Source organism: Triticum dicoccoides, chromosome 7A (assembly GCF_002162155.2).
Source record: "Triticum dicoccoides isolate Atlit2015 ecotype Zavitan chromosome 7A, WEW_v2.0, whole genome shotgun sequence".
NCBI lineage: Eukaryota > Viridiplantae > Streptophyta > Magnoliopsida > Poales > Poaceae > Triticum > Triticum dicoccoides.
The window spans coordinates 53,831,697-53,854,031 of NC_041392.1; positions in this window are offsets into that span (position 1 = coordinate 53,831,697).

The window sequence follows — 22,335 nt, forward strand, 5'->3', positions numbered from 1 at the left end:
AGGTAATACGAAAGCAACATTGACAAAATGAATGAATGGGCAACCAAAGCAGCACTACAATTCAGTAGTGTGCATGATATGAGATAGTACGCTCATGCAGCTCAGTATGCAAAACTACCAGGCAGTTTTCCTTACAAAAATCAACATTCTCGCCTTTAACATTTTGCTACAACTGAATTTAGATCAGATAAAGGTTGGATTCACACCGATTAACAAAATACATGCTGATGTAAAAATATAGTGATATACAGCAGGTACTTACATCAGCATTGGAGCACAGAGAATTCGCGCAAGATACTTTCCTCGAATATGATCCCAGTACAGAAAGTCTTGTATCCTTTAAGCTTATTTTCTAAAAGAGAGATGGGTAAGAAACATGTAGAAAATATGATCAAAATGCTATAAAATTTCATGATGCAAGGATACGCACACGCTTCTTAGAATGGAGTTGACATATTTTTGCTGGACTGGAGCGGACTACTTCTTTGGCCACTGGAATCTGCTTATTATCAGTGGGAGTTGGGTTTCTCTGTGCTGGAGCAGTATCTATGAAAACTGGAGTTTGTTTATTATCTCCTGGCGTTCAGATCTTTTGCAAAGACCCGGTTTGTAACCCTTCAGATTCTAACATGCACGTCTTCCCATTGCATGCCTTATATAGAATAATGGTGCCTTAATTATAAAACATGCTACAACAAAGATGGAATAGGTACTAAAGAATAGAAAGGCATGATATATTGACATGTATTCCCTCCATCCGGAAATAAATGGATGGGTCTAGGCGTATTTCAGTTCTAGATACATCCAGTTTTATCCATTTCTGCGACATGTAATCCGGACGGAGGGAGTATGATGTAAGAGCTAGGGATACGACATGACAACAATGTAAAAAAACACTACTTGAATGTAAAACTGTATGCTAGCGGAATACATACAGAAAAACACTAAGGCAACATATGCGTGTATGATTGGGAAACTAAGATGGCATTGCAAGAGACCACTAGAACATCACTTCAATGTAAAAAACATGGTATGGAAGACAGATGAAGTACATACTGATGAATAACAATGCATAAGATATTGAGAAGCATGATGTCCAAACTAAGCAGATGACATTGCGATGGAGTAGAATGACAGTACTTGAATTTAAAAACATGTTATCATGAATGGAATAGGTACTGAAAAACAAAACAGGAAGACATGCCATATTTACATGCATGATCAGCAGGCCAAGAACAAGGCATTGCAACAAAGTAGATGCACTACAGGACATTATACGCATGCTATATCAATGATTTAAGTGACTTGACTTGGCCCATGTTAACGCATGTAGTTGAAACAAATCAACATAGCCTTCACGATATTTATGTTCATGGTGGATTATATCCTACTCATGCTTGCATCCAATGTTTATTAATTTTAATGCATGTACATGGCTGTTGTCGCTCTCTAGTTGGCCGCTTCCCAGTCTTTTGCTAGCCTTCACCTGTACTAAGCGGGAATACTGCTTGTACATCCAATCCCTTAAACCCCAAAGTTATTCCAGATGAGTCCACTATACCTTCCTATATGCGGTATCTACCTGCCGTTCCAAGTAAATTTGTATGTGCCAAACTCTAAACCTTCAAATAATCATCCTGTTTTGTATGCTTGAATAGCTCATGTATCAACTAGGGATGTCTGTATCTTCCATGCTAGGCGGGTTATTCTCAAGAGGAGTGGACTCCGCTCCTCACTCACGAGAAAATGGCTGGTCACCGGGATGCCCAGTCCCATGCTTTATGCAAACTAAATCAAAAATAATTGCAAAACAAAACTCCCCCTGGGACCTGATGTATGTTGGAGACACTCGTTGTTTCGAGCAAGCCATGGATTGATGTTTCTTGGTGGAGGGGGAGTATAAACTTTACCATTCTGTTTGGGAACCGCTTATAATGTGTGTAGCATGGAAGATATCGTCATCTCTAGGTTGTTATGTTGATAATGAAAGTATACCGCTCAAAATGTTATTCACCTCTATTTGAAAACCGAGCTCTGGCACCTCTACAAATCCCTGCTTCCCTCTGCGAAGGGCCTATCTATTTACTTTTATGTTGAGTCATCACCCTCTTATTAAAAGCACTAGCTGGAGAGCGCAGCTGTCATTTGCATTCATCACTGCTAATTTATATAGGGTGTGACTATGATTGGATCTCTTTTACCATGAATTACAATGTCTAGTCAGTCCTTGATCTTTAAAGGTGCTCTACATTTAAGTTTCGCGGTCTCAGGAAGGGCTAGCGAGATACCATCTTGTTATACCATATTATGATTGTTTTGAGAAAGTGTTGTCATCCGAGATTTATTATTATGGCTTGATAGTTGATTATGCTATTGATATGGGTAATCATGAGACCTGAGAATTATTGCAAATATGGTTAGTTATAATCTTTGCTGAAAACTTGAATGCTAGCTTGACATATTTACAACAACAAGAGCAAACAGAGTTTGTAAAAGTTTTTTTATTTCTTTCAGTTTGTCAACTGAATTGCTTGAGGACAAGCAAGGGTTTAAGCTTGGGGGAGTTGATACGTCTCCGTCGTATCTACTTTTCCAAACACTTTTGCCCTTGTTTTGGACTCTAACTTATATGATTTGAAATAAACTAACCCGGACTGACGCAGTTTTCAGCAGAATTGCCATGATGTTGTTTTATGTGCAGAAAACAAAAGTTCTCAGAATGACCTGGAACTCCACGGAATATCTTACAATAAATAATAAAAAATCCTCGCCGAAGATGAAGACCAGGGGGCCCACACCCTTTCCACGAGGGTGGGGTGCGCCCCCCCTAGGGCGCGCCCCCTACCTCGTGGGCCCCCTGGAGACATCCTGACTCCAACTCCAACTCTATATACCTGCTTTCGGGAAGAAAAAAATAGAAGAGAAGAATTCATCGCGTTTTGCGATACGGAGCCGCCGCCAAGCCCTAAAACCTCTCGGGAGGGCTGATCTGGAGTCCGTTCGGGGCTATGAAGAGGGGGATTCATCGCTGTCGTCATGATCAACCATCCTCCATCTCCAATTTCATGATGCTCACCGCCATGCGTGAGTAATTCCATCATAGGCTTGCTGGACGGTGATGGGTTGGATGATATTTATCATGTAATCGAGTTAGTTTAGTTAGGGTTTGATCCCTAGTATCCACTATGTTCTGAGATTGATGTTGCTATGACTTTGCTATGCTTAATGCTTGTCACTAGGGCCCGAGTGCCATGATTTCAGATCTGAACCTATTATGTTTTCATCAATATATGAGAGTTCTTAATCCTATCTTGCAAGTCTATAGTCACCTATTATGTGTTATGATCCGTTAACCCCCAAGTGACAATAATCGGGATACTTACCGGTGATGACCGTAGTTTGAGGAGTTCATGTATTCACTATGTGCTAATGCTTTGTTCCGGTTCTCTATTAAAAGGAGGCCTTAATATCCCTTAGTTTCCATTAGGACCCCGCTGCCACGGGAGGGTAGGACAAAAGATGTCATGCAAGTTCTTTTCCATAAGCACGTATGACTATATTCGGAATACATGCCTACATTACATTGATGAATTGGAGCTAGTTCTTTGTCACCCTATGTTATGACTGTTACATGATGAACCGCATCCGGCATAATTATCCATCATTGATCCGATGCCTACGAGCTTTCCATATACCGGTTTACGCTTATTTACTTTCCCGTTGTTATTGTTACAATCAGTACACAATACCAAAAACATTACTTTGCTTTTGTTACTCTTTTGTTACCGTTACCATCACTATCATATTACTTTTCTACTAAACACTTTGCTGCAGATACTAAGTTTCCAGGTGTGGTTGAATTGACAACTCAGCTGCTAATACTTGAAAATATTCTTTGGCTCCCCTTGTGTCGAATCAATAAATTTGGGTTGAATACTCTACCCTCGAAAGCTGTTGTGATCCCCTATACTTGTGGGTCATCAAGACTAATTTCTGGCGCCGTTGCCGGGAGCATAGCTCTATTCTTTGAGTCACTTGGGATTTATATCTGCTAGACACTATGAAGAACTTGAAAGATGCTAAGACAACAATTTATCCCTCAACTACGAGGGGAGGTAAGGAACTGCCATCTAGCTCTGCACTTGATTCACCTTCTGTTATGAGTAAGCTTGCGACACCTAAACCTGCTTCTGCTATTCGTTCTGATATGTCGCATGTTATTGATGATGCTACTTCTGCCATACATGATACTTATGATGAAACTACTTCTATGCTTGATACTACTGTGCCACTTGGTGATTTTCTCGAGGAATGACTTGCTAGGGCTAGAGAGATTGAAAATATTGAATCTGATTATGATGATGAAAGTGATGATGAAGAATCACTTGTTATTCCTGAGGGTTATTTATTTGATCAAGAAGTTTCTTTAGCTATTTTAGCTTGCAAAGATAGATATGAACTCAAAAGGTTATTAGCTAAATGGAATAAGCAATCTTTAAATGCTAGGATGAAACCTGACCCTGCTTTTGCTACTTCACCTATCCGTGTTACTGATAAGGATTATAAATTCTCTGTTGATCCTGATATAATTACTTTAGTTGAATCTGATCCTTTTCATGGCTATGAATCTGAAACTGTTGTGGCACATCTTACTAAATTAAATGATATAGCCACCCTGTTCACTAATGATGAGAGATCTCGCTAGTTTTATATCCTCAAAATATTCCGTTCTCATTAAAGGGTGATGCTAAAATATGGTTTAATTCTCTTGATCCTGGTTGTGTGCGTAGTCCCCAGGATATGATTTACTACTTCTCTGCTAAATATTTCCCTGCTCATAAGAAACAAGCTGCTTTAAAGGAAATATACAACTTTGTGCAAATTAAAGAAGAGAGTCTCCCACAAGCTTGGGGAAGGCTTCTCAAGTTACTTAATGCTTTGCCTGATCATCCTCTTAAATAAAATGAAATACTTGATATCTTTTATAACGGACTAACCGATGCTTCCAGAGATTACCTAGATAGTTGTGCTGGTTCTCTTTTCAGGGAAAGAACACCGGATGAAGCTGAAATCTTATTGAATAATATGTTGACAAATGAAAATAATTGGGCACCTCCTGAGTCAGCTCATGCTCCAATTAATGATCCTATTCCTAAACTAACTCCGAAGAAGAGAGGTGTTCTATTTCTCAGTCCCGAAGATATGCAAGAGGCAAAGAAATCCATGAAAGAAAAAGGTATTAAAGCTGAAGATGTTAAGAATTTACCTCCTATTGAAGAAATACATGGTCTTAATTTACCGCCTGCCAAAGAAACATATGATCTTGATCCTTTACTTATTGAAGAACCTCCAGACCTCGATAACCCGACATAGGTAGTAAAGGTAAATTCTCTCTATAGATATGATAAAGCTGAAATCCCTCCTGCTAAAATTGCTAGTCAATGCTTGGATGAGTTTGATAATTTTATGTTTAAGCAAGAAAACTTCAATGCTTATTTTGGTAGACAACTAAAACAAGATGCTGATATGATTAAATACTTGAGTGATTATATGGCTAATATTAGAGGTGAACTTAAACTTGTTAGCAAACATGCTTCTATGGTTACCACTCAAGTAGAACAAGTACTTAAAGCTCAAAAAGAATTGCTCGATGAGAAGAATAGTAAGAAAAATAATTATGCTGTTAAAGTGGCTACTAGAACTGGTAGAATGACTCAGGAACCTTTGTATCCTGAAGGCCACCCTAAGAGAATTGAGCAAGATTCTCAGAGAAATAATATTGATGCACCTAGTTCTTCTAAAAGGAAGAAAAAGAAAAATGATAGAACTGTGCAAACTTCTAGTGAACCTATTGTTGAACCACCTGATAATCCAAATGGTATATCTATGTCTGATGCCGAAACACAATCTGGCAATGAACATGAACCTAATGAAAATGTTAATGATGATGTTCATAATGATGCTCAACCTGGTAATGATAATGATGTAGAAATCGAACCCGCTGTTGATCTTGATAACCCACAATCAAAGAATCAACGTTATGATAAGAAAGACTTTGTTGCTAGGAAACATGGTAAAGAAAGAGAGCCTTGGGTTCAGAAACCCATGCCTTTTCCTCCCAAACCATCCAAGAAAAAGGATGATGAGGATTTTGAGCGCTTTGCTGAAATGATTAGACCTATCTTTTTGCGTATGCGATTGACTAATATGCTCAAAATGAATCCTTATGCTAAGTACATGAAAGATATTGTTACAAATAAAAGAAAGATACGAGAAGCTGAAATTTCCACCATGCTTGCTAATTATACTTTTAAGGGTGGAATACCAAAGAAACTTGGAGATCCAGGAGTACCTACTATACCATGCTCCATTAAAAGAAACTATGTTAAAACTGCTTTATGTGATCTTGGAGCCGGTGTTAGTGTTATGCCTCTCTCTTTATATCGTAGACTTGACTTGAATAAGTTCACACCTACTGAAATATCTTTGCAAATGGCTGATAAATCAACTGCTATACCTGTCGGTATTTGTGAGGATGTGCCTCTTGTGGTTGCAAATGTTACTATTTTAACGGACTTTGTTATTCTTGATATTCCCGAGGACGATAGTATGTCTATTATTCTTGGAAGACCTTTTCTTAATACTGCAGGGGCTGTTATTAATTGCAACAAAGGCAATGTCACTTTTCATGTTAATGGTAATGAGCATACGGTACACTTTCCGAGGAAACAACCTCAAGTTCATAGTATCAATTCTATCGGAAAAGTTCCATCGATTATATTTGGAGGTTTTGAATTTCCTCTTCCTATTGTCAAGAAGAAATATGATATACTTATTATTGGGGATGTGCATATCCCCGTTGAGGTAACCTAGTGTTATTCGAAATTTCTCCGGTTTCATGTTAATCGGAATGAGTTTGTTAACAAGACTTGATCAACCTTGTTAGTGGATTCCTTTTGATGAGCATGAGATGGATGAAACTAGAAGCACAACCTTCTGTACCCTCTTTATACTTTCTGCTATTTAGTTGAAATAAAGTAAAAATAGTATTTTTTTGTCTGTTTCCTGATTTATCCGTGCAATATAAAAATGTCCCAAAAATAAAAGTCCTCAGAATGACATGCCAATTTAATATGATTTTTTCGGGAATATTTGAGGATTTATGGAGCAAAAATTACTGCGGGGGGAGCTGCCACCTGGTCACGAGGGTGGAGGGCGCGCCCTACCCCCCTAGGCGCGCCCCTGCCTCGTGGGCCCATGGTGGCCCTCCTCCACTTATTCCTGCACCCATCCTCTTCTTCTTCCTCCCACAAACACGAAAAACCAACTCAAGCACGAGTTCCAGCCCTCTTTGCTGCCATTTTCGATCTCCTTGCTCAAAGCACCTCTCACAAAACTGCTTGGGGAGATTGTTCCTTGGTATGTGACTCCTCCATTGGTCCAATTAGCTTTTGTTCTAGTGCTTTATTAATTACAAATTTTTGCTGCTTAGGTGACCCTGTTCTTGAGCTTGCATGCCAAATTTATATGGTCAAAAGTAGTTTTGATGCATGATATAGGCCCTAGGCACTTGTAGGAGTGGTTGCTATCAATATTATTGAGTTTGGTTTACTTTTATTTTGAAGTTACTTAAAATTTCAGAATTTTTCAGAAAATGATGAGGATATTATTTAGGGGCTCATCGAGCGAAAGCTCGAAGGAAAAGGCACCGAGGCCTAAGTATAATTTGCCGCGCACCGGGGAGGTTTGGGCGTGTGAATGGCCTTCCGAGGATTTCTTAAGAGCAGCCGGGATTTATGAAGATTTTCATGAGTTGGCTCAGACTGCAGGCCTTACCGCTTTCCTCCACGACCAATGCGATCAATATCTCTTACTCACAAATACCTTTGTGCAAAACTTTCATTTTCATTCTAAGAACTCACCACCTACGGTGGAATTTCATTTATATGATGAGCATAAGGAGATGTCACTTTATGATTTCTGTCGGATTTGTTTAGTTCCTTTTGGGGGCAAGACAGAAGAACCACATCGTGATGATGTGGAGGGATTTATTGACACTATCACTGTAGGGGAAACAAGGAAGGTTTCCGATGCACGAATCACTAGCATACATTTTCCTGTTTTACGCTACTTTGCATTATTTGCTAGTCGTTGCTTAATTGGTCGCGGAAACCGTGGAAACCTGAGTATCCCTGATATTATTATTTTGCAGCACGGCTTATACGGTGATAACTCTTTTATTATGGGCGGCATTATTGCTAGACGGTTAAGTATGAACCGTACTAAGGGTCCCATCTTTGGAGGCATCTATGCTACACGCCTAGCCGCACATTTTAACATACCTATTAGGTATGCTGAGAAGGAAGAAAAAATGCTGCCTCGTGTTTATCTATATTATAAAAGTATGGTGACACATGATTTTATTATTAAGAATAGGGCAGGAGAGTTTAAATATCAATTGTTCTTTAATAAACATCATCCTGAGACTATTACCTTGCATGTTCCTTCTTTGTTTGATTTGACTGTAGGCACGTACCTTGTTCCGTTGACGGCTATTCACGCCTACCGGAACCCTGCACCAGCCGAGGAGCCAGAACCGGAACCACAATTTGATCCTTCACGACAGTCTAACTATCAGTGGGATCCAGAGATGATTGCCAACCAGTGGCAATCGGAGCCTTCTTCTTCCTCATCGCAGTACGACCCCAACTAATATTATGGATATCAGCCAGGCCAGCCGTGGCCATAAACCAACTTAGGCCAAAAGCCTAAGCTTTGGGGAATACATATTTCTCACCGACATTACATTTATGTTCACACACACTCATTGCTAGATGTCGGTGCTCATACTTTTTCATTGTATCATCCATGCTAGTTTATTTCCTTTTATGCTTTCTTCTTATGTGTTTAATAAACCTTAAGAAAAAACCAAAAAAAATTAGTAGCTTTTAATTAATTTACTTTCCATGCTTGTAGTAGTAATTAAAAAGAAAACCCAAAAATATTTCATGTTCTTCTTTTGCTTGTTGGGAGCTTTCCCGTGTAAATAGTTTTATTTCTTTTCTTTCTTTGGGGGTCGATAGGAGAAGACCATAATTAAATTGTTAAAGTTGCTCTTATATGCTTTATTATTGATTTAACCAAGAGCCCATATTGCTTTGTCTTCTCCTGTTTATTAAATGCTTGCAGATTCCATCTTAGTCCAATGCACGCGCACTCTTATTATTATTCACATCGTTTGGTCGTGCAAGTGAAAGGCAATTATGATGATATATGACAGACTGACTGAGATGAGAAAAGCTGGTACGAACTCGACCTCTTTTGTTTTTGTAAATATGATGAGTTCATCGTTCTTGATTCAACTTTTAATGAATAAACATGTTTACAATGACAATTAGAGATCATAGTTGCTTGTGCCATGCTTGATTAGCTATGAGTTATAATGGTTTACCTTGCGTGCCAACATGCTATTGAGATGGTTATGATGTGGTATGATGAGGTGGTATCCTTCTTTGAATGATTTAAGTGACTTGACTTGGCACATGTTCATGCATGTAGTTGAAACAAATCAACATAGCCTTCACGATATTTATGTTCATGGTGGATTATATCCTACTCATGCTTGCATCAAATGTTTATTAATTTTAATGCATGTACATGGCTGTTGTCGCTCTCTAGTTGGTCGCTTCCCAGTCTTTTGCTAGCCTTCACCTGTACTAAGCGGGAATACTGCTTGTGCATCCAATCCCTTAAAACCCAAAGTTATTCCAGATGAGTCCACTATACCTTCCTATATGCGGTATCTACCTGTCGTTCCAAGTAAATTTGTATGTGCCAAACTCTAAACCTTCAAATAATCATCCTGTTTTGTATGTTTGAATAGCTCATGTATCAACTAGGGATGTCTGTATCTTCCATGCTAGGCGGGTTATTCTCAAGAGGAGTGGATTCCGCTCCTCACTCACGAGAAAATGGCTGGTTACCGGGATGCCCAGTCCCATGCTTTATGCAAACTAAATCAAAAATAATTGCAAAACAAAACTCCCCCTGGGACCTGATGTATGTTGGAGGCACTCATTGTTTCGAGCAAGCCATGGATTGATGTTTGTTGGTGGAGGGGGAGTATAAACTTTACCATTCTGTTTGGGAACCGCCTATAATGTGTGTAGCATGGAAGATATCGTCATCTCTTGGTTGTTATGTTGACAATGAAAATATACCGCTCAAAATGTTATTCATCTCTATTTCAAAACCGAGCTCTGGCACCTCTACAAATCCCGGCTTCCCTCTGCGAAGGGCCTATCTATTTACTTTTATGTTGAGTCATCACCCTCTTATTAAAAGCACTAGCTGGAGAGTGCAGCTGTCATTTGCATTCATCACTGTTAATTTATATTGGGTGTGACTATGATTGGATCTCTTTTACCATGAATTACAATGTTTAGTTAGTCCTTGATCTTTAAAGGCGCTCTGCATTTATGTTTTGTGGTCTCATAAAGGGCTAGCGAAATACCATCTTGTTATACCATATTATGATTGCTTTGAGAAAGTGTTGTCATCCAAGATTTATTATTATGGCTTGCTAGTTGATTATGCTATTGATATGGGTACATGAGACCTGAGAATTATTGCAAATATGGTTAGTTATAATCTTTGCTGAAAACTTGAATGCTAGCTTGACATATTTACAACAACAAGAGCAAACAGAGTTTGTAAAAGTTTTTTTTATTTATTTCAGTTTGTCAACTGAATTGCTTGAGGACAAGAAAGGGTTTAAGCTTGGGGGAGTTGATACGTCTCCGTCGTATCTACTTTTCCAAACACTTTTGCCCTTGTTTTGGACTCTAACTTATATGATTTGAATGAAACTAACCCGGACTGACGCTGTTTTCAGCAGAATTGCCATGATGTTGTTTTATGTGCAGAAAACAAAAGTTCTCAGAATGACCTGAAACTCCACGGAATATCTTAAAATAAATAATAAAAAATCCTCGCCAAAGATGAAGAACAGGGGCCCACACCCTTTCCATGAGGGTGGGGGCGCCCCCCTAGGGCGCACCCCTACCTCGTGGGCCCCCTGGAGACGTCCCGACTCCAACTCCAACTCTATATATCTACTTTCAGGAAGAGAAAAATTGAAGAGAAGAATTCATTGCGTTTTATAATACGGAGCCGCTGCCAAGCCCTAAAACCTCTCAGGAGGGCTGATCTGGAGTCCGTTCGGGGCTCCGAAGAGGGGGATTCGACGCTGTCGTCATCATCAACCATCCTCCATCTCCAATTTCATGATGCTCACCGCCGTGCGTGAGTAATTTCATCGTAGGGTTGGATGAGATTTATCATGTAATCGAGTTAGTTTTGTTAGGGTTTGATCCCTAGTATCCACTATGTTCTGAGATTGATGTTGCTATGACTTTGCTATGCTTAATGCTTGTCACTAGGGCCTGAGTGCCATGATTTCAGATCTGAACCTATTATGTTTTCATCAATATATGAGAGTTCTTGATCCTATCTTGCAAGTCTATAGTCACCTATTATGTGTTATGATCCATTAACTCCGAAGTGACAATAATCGGGATACTTGCCGGTGATGACCGTAGTTTGAGGAGTTCATGTATTCACTATGTGCTAATGCTTTGTTCCGATTCTCTATTAAAAGGAGGCCTTAATATCCCTTAGTTTCCATTAGGACCCCGCTCCCACGGGAGGGTAGGACAAAAGATGTCATGCAAGTTCTTTTCCATAAGCACGTATGACTATATTCGAAATACATGCCTACATAACATTGATGAATTGGAGCTAGTTTTGTGTCACCCTATGTTATGACTGTTACATAATGAACCGCATCCGGCATAATTATCCATCATTGATCCGATGCCTACGAGCTTTCCATATATTGGTTTACGCTTATTTACTTTCCCGTTGCTATTGTTACAATCACTACAAAATACCAAAAACATTACTTTGCTTTCGTTACTCTTTTGTTACCGTTACCATCACTATCATATTACTTTGCTACTAAACACTTTGCCGCAAATACTAAGTTTCCAGGTGTGGTTGAATTGACAACTCATCTGCTAATAGTTGAGAATATTCTTTGGCTCCCCTTGTGTCGAATCAATAAATTTGGGTTGAATACTCTACCCACGAAAGCCGTTGCGATCCCCTATACTTGTGGGCCATCATATACCCATATCAAGGGTCAAGTTAGAGCAAGGACCTTATGGGGTGAATAGGATTCATCATCTTTCTGCAAGTCTTGTGAAGAACTTCCTTTACATGTTCTATCATATTGGGTATCATTGACGTCAAGTTTGTTGGCCGTTACATTGCTCTGTGAGGTTCTTGTGGATAAATCAGTGTGTGCAATTATATCTGACTTGCATGGAAGACAACTAGTTAGATTTATGTAATCAATGCATGTAGGAGACGACATAAATAGTAGTACTGGGGTTAACTAGCAGCAACAGGTCTCAAAAACTAAAGGGAGAACACAGATGAAAGATACAAAATATGTATCATTTGTACTCGAGATTAACTAGATGACACACAAAAGTTTTAAGGAACAACATAGGTTATACTAGAAGTGGTATAATACTATAATTACCAGCCTGTGGGATAGCATTGGCTGATAGATGATAACTATGGAACAACATTACCTAAATAACAAGTCTCTTAGCTGAACTATGGAACAACGTTAACTCCTGAACAAGACCCGTAAGAGATCAACATGAATATACAGTGAAATGTGATAATCTATTTTCCATGCTTAGATGAATAACAAAGCCATAAATATTGCACACAAGTAAGATGATGGTACAACCTATCTGGTCGCCATCCATAGGAGTGAGCATCATGTGCTGACTTGTCGATGGCCCTGCAGTTGTTGTGGCTGTCCATGTTGGGCACGCGCATTCGATGCAGGGAACTGTTGAGTGGGGACTATAGCTCCCTTCTGGTGTATGCTTCCCTTGTTGGAGCAGCTGCGGTGAGTCGGAAGACGGTGTGGCTGAAGATGCAGAAAACGCATAATGTTAAGAATGACAAATCTCTCTGATTTTAAGAAATACCCTAAGAGATCAACAACAAGGTGAGAGAGTTGTCACACTTCTGTTGACTGAAGACTAAATTAGGGTCACACGATTTTATTTTATTTTGGTACTATCCGGTCTACGCCGGATGGCTTGATGACCGTCTTGTGCCTCCCGTCTGACATTGTTCGGAATCTTCCCCAAAGAGCCAGCGACCACTGGTAGAGCAGCCTGCCTCCGCCGTCCGTGGCCCTGACCAAAACCCCGCTCCCGGCACCACCGCACTACCGTGGCTGCGCCGCCCCCGGGCAAATCTACAAAGACTCGCTGTCATCCAGATCCGGCGGCGGCAGTACCTTCAACCCACACAACTCTAAGATAGCCATCTAAGTGCTGCTTCCATGACGAACTTGCGCCCCCGCACCCTTACGTTAGATACCAGCCAACCAGCAGCCTAGGAGCTCCGCCGGCTCGAGGGGTGCTGCTTCCCATTGGGAATCGATTGGCCCAGAATAAAAATTCAGACAACTAATGCCTAAATAAAGCGATTTGAGATGAGGGTGCGACCTATCTGGAGGCCCGGTGAAGTAGGCAGCTCCAGCTGCCTAGTCGGTGAGGCCGGCGCAATTGTGGTGGCTACCGGCGGCAGGGAAGCAGAGATGTCGCGATGGTCGACGGCTACGGGGAAGCATCACCTGGGCTCTGGAAGGGTCCAATGTTGGAGCCGCTCCAGCGCCATGAACAACGGCGGGGGTGAATCGGCTCCGGTACGGTTCACACGGCCGTTGTTGAGGCAGCTCCGGCAGCACGGAGTAAGAGGCACATGGCCCAGTGCACGACGGAAAATGGGCAGCGTCTCTGGGATTAGAGAGGAGGGCGGCTGTGAATTTGGTGCGGTGGGGGCGCCATGGAGGAGGGGCTGAGGTTTCGCGGCTCGGGAGAAGGGAGCTTCCGGGGAGAAGGTGATTTGGCGCCCACGAGGTTTGAATGGGAAATTGGGAGGGGGAACCATGTCTTATGGACGCATTTGTCTGAAATGTGAAGGGGGGTGTTACAGTTCTACCCCTGCCTTCTGTGTACTGAGGGTCGGGGATAGTAGAGTAACTTTGTTTCTCCCAAATAGTTGGCGCGAGCGATTTCGGGCGAGGAGGGCATGTTTTGAAATATAGTGGGCGTGAGCGATTTCAGGCGAGAAGGGCGTGTTTTCAAATATAGTGGGCGCGAGCGATTTCAGGCGAGGAGAGCGTGTTTTGAAATAGTGGGCGCGAGCTATTTCGGGCGAGGAGAGGATGTTTTGCTGACCATGGTTTATGAATTATTCGGCACATGTCATTTCGTCCAAGGAGAAGGCGCGCTTGGATGAAGTTGCGGACCTACCCTCGATGTACAACTGGCCAATTTATGTGTGTCCCACATAGGCCGGTAATTTCGCGTCTCCCATTTATTTGCTCGGGCGAATTCCACCGAGCAGAGGGTGTTTAACGGTTCGTTCAAATTTTGGGAGAACGAGCATCCACGTCTACTTTACCAAGTAGATTCGAATCAAATTTTGAAATATTAGCTTGCCACTTCTTTTTTAGATGGAGAGATAATGTTTGGGAGTAATGTGTTTTTACATGCTCGTTGCTAGCGATTTACTATACGACAAATAGTTGACCCACTCAAAAACGGGAATCAAATCCAAAATAAAATATCTCGATTCAATGAAATAGCTCGTTCATCAGGTTAAAATAGTGAACTAAATCCAAAATTGAACACCTCAATCGAGTAGCATGTTGTATAGTATTATAGTACTTCATGAACATGTTAAAAGCCAAATTAATTAGAAATGGACTTTGGCACATGGGAGCATATGCTCATGAACATTATAACTATAATATAATAAATAGTTAGTGGGCATGCAAAAAACCTTCAATGGCGCACTCGTGGGCTAATGTTGTTACATTTCTATCTCAAAAGTTAAAATGGAAATATGAGAGTCGATGGGATTTTTTAATTCTTATCACCAACCTTTTAAAACGTTGCCACACCAAGAAGTCAGAACCACAGAGCAAAAAGGAAAAAAAAAAAGAAAAACAGACTTCAGCTTGAATCACCGGTCAGCTAATTTGGCGCTAGGTCTCACGCCCATGTTCTATGCCTCCAAATAAAACCATAGCCCAAAAAATCCCCAAATGCACCTGTACTGGCTCGCACCTGACTCAAATCTCATCTCAACGGCGGCGCCCCCCAAATCACTCGCCGCCAGCCGCACCACCCGAATTCCCTCCCTGCCTCCGCCCTCTAGTCCGCCGCCACCCTCTTTGTCTGCTTCCTCGTCCCCAGCCACCACTACACCAACGCCGACCTACCCCGTTTGCTGCCTGGTCCGGCCTCCATGCTACCTCCACTGCCACTTCATGGATGGCTTGTCGACCATTGCCCAGTCCATCTCTGGCGCCTTCCCATGCTTCGTTTCTCACCGCGTGCCTCGCCAAGATCTGGACGCTGCCTCATCACCCCTCCATCACTCACTACTTGAGATGTAGATGGTGATTTACAAGATTGGTTTCGTCCAGCGACCAACAAGATGGCGATGACGGGAGATACCAGGTTTGGGAGAGGCAACCCGATGATGCAGATAGGCTAGGAGATGGGTCGGAAACTCTGCAAGGAACTCGGCTACAGCACCATTAGATCTGCTCCCCTTCAACTACTCGAGGGTAATATTTCGCTGCTTCCTTTTTCTTCCATAATTTCCCGATGTAAGATTTGTGATCTGGAATTTGATTCTTCTAACCTCCTATTTGAGATCTCCTTTTCCTAGTTGCAGTTCATCTAGATCAGGAGTAAGATCAATGTCCTTTGCTCTTATCAAAGGTTGTTCCGAACTATCTCTAAATTTTTACAATGAATAATTTCAACTCAAGTCTCCCCTTTAAGCTGCAAGATTATGCAATCTCCAGCATGCTCTAGAACATCTAATATGTGACTCTAGACTCTACGTTCAGAGTATTAACAGTGAAACTGTACTAGGAATAGCCTTTTATTAGTAACTATGCACAAGAAGTCAATATTCTGCGATAACAATTAACAAGGTAAAGATATGTCGAGGCTTGTATCATGGGCCATACCGTAGTTGCTAGCTGCTGAAAAATATATATACTAAAAGGTTCATTCAGATGCCAATACTGCTCGGTGTAAGAGAAAATGATTATGTTATTCTGTAATATTTTTTCTCCATGTGAACACTTGTCAGTATATTGTTTCTCTTTTGTTTTATTCCTCTATAACCCAGACATTAATCGATTTCTCACCGTAGGTAGCAGGACTGGGTTTCCAATATCAAGATAATCTTATCGACCTTGCTATGTTGGTAAAGTCTGAGGCTTAAACTTTGTACTACTTGCTTGTTGCTTCTCCCCGTTCTGTTTTCTTACAGTCCAGTACTTGACAATTCCTTGCCTGGTTGTGTATGCCTAACATTTGACCTCATCTTGTCCTACCTTTGTGCATAACTTGTTTTTTTATTTGTTATATTTAGATTGAGGAAGCATCGTACAACTGCAGTGCAAGTACACAATTAGCTGTGGCTGCTGGGGAAGGAGAGTAAGCACACAACTGATTAAAATAGTGTAGACAGTACTAGTACTAGTTGCTTATGGCACGTATTTGTACATAAGGTGATGAACGGCCAAATTCATAGCATGTCTGAATCAATTCAGAGATGAGAAAACACACAGTTTTAATAGGAATAATGTGGCCTGTAGTGGTTGGGTGATGACCTCTAGATATTGGATTATTCTGATATTGTTCAATATATTGAATGGATGTCACTCCTTACTAAAGAAACATTTTTGTGTTTTGGTCTGCGAGTTTTTAGTACATTACGATCTGTTTTTGTAGTGATATGCTGATCTAAACTTTTGTAGTAACCAAAGTGTCAAGCAACTATACTTATGCAACTAATTATGAAATATGTTCAGTAGATTACTATAGTTCATTGTCATATGCTGCCCTAGTGGACTCACTAGTCATTCACATGCTACTTAAAACTTTAAGTAGCACACTAGTTAAAAGTGCAGCAGGGATCGATGTAAAGTTTTTTGAATGACAATTTTTATACAAGTTTGTGTCTTCTTGTTTTGCCAAACTAATATACCGTTTTATTGGCCCATCTACATACGTGCAAATCTAGTAAATAATGTACTCGGATTCGTAATTTGATAGATTGTATGCTTAGTGGTACTGTTATACGTTTTTATCTTTTATGTTTTCATCTCATTAAGATGCAACATGCCGTTGTGTTTCCTCGCTTTATAGGCATTGGGGGAGTTAGCCGTGAGACTTGAAGCACAAGACAGAGCATTTGAATAGATGCAAAGGAAGCATCAAGAAGAATTGGAAGTTGTGAAGAAGAGCCGACAAAAAAAGAATGAAGCCTGGGAAAAGAAGCAACTCAGCAAGAATCCATTGTCTTGTCTATTGTCGTGTGAAACTTGAGTCGGTGTTATTTTTTATTGTCATTTCTATTCAGAGGATGATTTGGCTAAGAGATTGAATATGTAATATGATTTGAATTTCGTTTCATAATGTGATTTGGCTCACAATTTATTTATATAATGTGATGTGACGATGTGAATTAAATACTTATTGTGATATGCATTTGCAATATAGTGGATTTGATAATTCATTGCAAATTATTCAAAATATAGTAAATGTATTTTGATGATGCCATCTTCATCAATAATGAAAGTAGTGTTGCTAGTGTTGGGGTAATCTGTGCAGGTGTTGATGTGGCATAAAGTCAGTAACGTTGCTCCATCATTGAATATCGTACAATATGGCATCTTTGCTCCTAACTTGTGACATTAATCCATCGTCATAGAAATAGCAAGTTGTTGACGTTCTAGAGAACGTCACCGAAGGTCCCATTTTCAGTGACATTGTTTTGCGCGCGCCGTCACGAGGAGTAACTGTGACGGGGATTCCGTGACGATGCTTGTGACGCCCATAAAATGTCACTCATGTGTAATTTGTGACATTGTTAGCCGTTTGTTGACATTTTTTGGCCCGTCACAGTAGGCCTAATCTCTTGTAGTGTTTGTTAGTCGAATTGAAGACCTAAAAATGCGTGCCTCACCTACAAACCTAGATGGAGGGAGTAAAATCTTGCATGGCACGACTCCCAGGGTAAGCTTCTCCTCTCCCTATGATACACGAGAGAGTATCTGGTGAAACGAGCAAACTGATGCACCAGGTACACCAGCGATAGACGGACCGTTGGATTCCTAAGAGAGGGACAGGATTCGGTTCGATGATTGGGCTCCTGGTATATTTGCAAAACGGTCCTTGTAGTACAGCTAAATCCAGCGAATTGACCTCCACGCATCCAGATCGTCTTCCTCTCCTTCCTATGTTCTGTACCAAGCCTGGAGCTAGGGCTAAGCAAAATCTAGGCGAGCTCTCTTTCTGTGCTGGTCCCTCGTTACATCAGATGCGCCCTCCCCCCTTCCAACTTCTCTCTCTCTGTCCGGCTTCCGGCGTTGACGCATCAGTGCACAGAATCCAACTCACGTGGTCCACCGGCGGCTCGCCGCGATTGCTTGCGTCCACCTAGCGACGCGGCGCTGTAGCTCCGGGGATATCAATGTTGTGGCTGATTAGGAACCAACCATCCTCTTTTTACTGATAAAGGATCCACGGTATGATCACTAATTTTGGTTCTTCTGTTATCCACGTTTCGCTAATTCGTTTGAATGCAGTGGCATTTGGTAAATTGAATAGTATGAGCACCGAATCAATGTGTGACGTGCAGTTCTAATGGATAATTTTACCAGTAATTATAGGCGACTGGAAAAATAGATGAGGGGAAATATGTTTTGTACAATCTGTATGTCAAGCACAAGGTTTGACTCCCTGTTTTGATCCTTTATTAGTAAAAAATATTAAGTAGAAAGTGCACTTTGCATTGTCCAACTTAACTTGCTGAATGCATTGCAAGTTCATCTTCGTGATTTTATCATGTAGTTCATCATATCCCTGAAACTGGTGTTTTCAGTTCGTATATCTATATCTATATCAATATAAAAAGATCCAAATGGGCAGATCCAAACCATCTTGGCCGTCAAATCATGTTATCTAGCGGTTCAAATTGCTCCAATGTTTAGCACCAAACACATTTAACGCTCTAACTACCCACCACTGCCATTGGTTATAAACACGTTTTGACTCAACGCTATCCCTTAAGATCTGCCACGTAATTAATATCCTACCATTCCCGTGAAAAATAATTGATATCTTACCAAATACCAACATGCAACAGATATATCTTACCTAATATAACGTGCAACTAATATCTTATCTAATATAAACATGCATTGCACGTACATTATTACTAGTAGAATATAGTAACCCATCAGTGGCAGAATGTCGGCATTCCTTATAATCCGTTTGCAAAATCTCATAAATTGTGAGGTCCCTGTAATCTGCAGTTAGAAGGGATACAAAAATTATCCTCAGTTGCAACTATAAGGGAAAAGAATTCTATGAGACCAGGTCTCACGCGAGACCCATCCTGATAGATGACACGTGGCATTCACAAATCTCAAAGCATCCCCCACCCCCACTTAAAATCAGGGGGGAAGAGAGATTAGATGCTTTGTGATTTTTGAATGCCACGTGTCATCCATCAGGACGGGTCTCACCTGCTAACCATGAGACTTGGTCTCATATAATTTTTTTCCAACTATAAGACTGGAAAATAGACTGTTAGTACTTTTATATGAAGATATCAGTGCTCCAGCAGGCCCTGGCTCATGTTTATAAATGTTTCCACGTGATAGTTAGTATTTTTATATGAATAAACCAGTGCTACAACAACCATTTCGTCGAGCTTAGTGCTAGCAGGCAGAACACAGGTATTGCCGGCCTGCTCATTTTTTTTTCCAGTTTCGGCGTTCAGTGTTTACTCAGTTTAGGGCCATCAGTTGCTAAAATCTAGTTTAATCATATTGTTCCTATCATCGACGCCTGAAACTCTACACTAACATTGACACCGGTGTGTTTGTCGCAGATGGATCAATTGCTTCATTAGATAAAAGAAATAGCACACCCTGCCAACAATAAGATAATTCTCGTTGTGTCAACATATATTCAGGACCATACCTTCCAGAGGTATACTCTAATAATGCGGTACTTGTATTGCAAGTGAAGCATGAGCAGAATAGGTAAATCCTCAGCTGGTGCAGCAAGATTGGAAATAGACAAACGAGCACTGTGATTATAAACATTTTTCATGTTTTCAAAGTAAAAAGAAAGTTTTCATATGACTGTCAGTACTTGTGTATGAACATTTAATACCTGGGATTTATGTTACAAGTCAGCAGTATATTATTTGCTACGCAACTCTTGCTATTCACTTTGTTGATTTTGAATGCCCTTTTTTATGCCCAACTGAGGAAACCCTCACTAATTTTCATGTTCCAGATTTTATCTTGCCAGAATTCTCACTATTAGAACCTGTACTTACAACCAGTTATCGTTCCTGACTTCATTTTTGTGCAGGTTTGATGCAATTGAGTACTAACCCATGTTTTCTTGTGCGTCGGCAGGTGAAGACTTTCATGGCCGGGTTCACAGCAATCTCCTAAGTGTAGAGCTTAGATTAGGAAGAAATAAATCATGTAGTATGTGGCTTTTGAAGTTCAGATGGACAACTTCTGTAAAGTTTATGTTATTTTTTGTATCAAATTCTTGCGATGTCCCCACATGTAAATATCTTGACGTTTTTACATGGAAACGGCTAAAAAATATTGTGTCCAGCGCGATCACATAATTCAGTTATAAACCTTCAAGCATTACAACTGATTGAAGAATAGATCACATGCATCTTTTGCCAGAATCATTTAACACTGCAATTCAGTTTGTGAGAATTTTTGTTGCACTTTGAAGGCCTAAATTCCGTTTGCGCTGCATTGCATTTTTCCGAATAAGGTTGTACAGTATTCCCAGATTTTACATTTCCATTGGAGTACCATCATGCAACAATCTCATTTTATTTTCTGAGTGAAACGTGGATGTCCTAGGAAAAGGTCCATAACTAACAGCAAGGGAAAGATGAAATGCATACTGATCTTAGGTTCCAGGTAACAACATCTCAAGATGCCTGAGCAAGATTATCATGTTAGCAGCAGAAGAAAATGTTTTTATTTGTTAACTATACACCAGTCTCGGGGTCTGGTTCAGTGGTACAGGAAGAGGAAGACATGAACTGGGTTGGGATGTCGTTTCGTTGATTTAGCTACGCTTCAAGGTCTCCTTTGCAAAACGTACCAGCAGCCAACCTCTCAGATAGATCCTGTCCCTTCCATTACGATCTGAGGGCTCATGTGTAGCTGGTGCATCTGGTGCACGAATTCTCTCGTTGCACAGGATATATCCTCTATGATACACGCCTTCCTCAGATGTACCACAGCTATAGCTATCGTACCAAGACGTGAGCCCAAATTGCTCCGGTCGGCGGGTGACGTTTCTACTGATTTGACAAAAATTCATATTACCGTTTTGTTCTCTGATCGCAAGGCTAACAGCATCACGTACGATCAATTCATGCAACAAAATATGAGACATTTTACGGTACATCAAATCAACCTCTGGGCCCTTCATTTCTTTGTCTTCTAGGGCCCAGATTAGCCTATACTACACCAGTTTTTCGGTAGTATATTTACTCGTTGGGGGCATTTTTGGAACTATATATCAATCACGCAGGCAGGTTTCTTCCCCGCCATGACCAACCTTTCCTCCCGTCATCTCTTGGCCCGTCCACGCCGCCATGTATTTTTCTGCGATATGCTTCGGGCGACGACGGAGCGAAGCTGATGGCCTAGCTTCGTGCCCCAAGCTGCCAAGCTGGCATGTAACCCACGTACACAGGACACAGCGACGTAGAAAAGTTAACATCACCGGTAGACTCGCCGCCGGCCAGATTACACAATCACGTCACGCACGTACCCAACAATCAGATCACTGTTTGCTCTCGTAATGCACGTACGCACGCGAGGATGCTCAGGGAGTCGCCCACCGCCGCAAGCGGCCGTCGCACGCCCGCGCCGCCTCGCTCGCCATCGCACTGTCTGCCACTTTGCCGTTGCTGCTCATCAAATGAAAATCATAGTGGCTAGCGTGCCGCACCCCACACCAAATAGTTATTCTATGTTTATGTAGTGGCTGCAGCGGTGTAGGTATAGCTAGCGGAGGTCCTCACGCCGGCGCATGCATGCATTGAGATTTTACGGCGGCGTGGTGTCGCGAGTAGCAGAGGAAC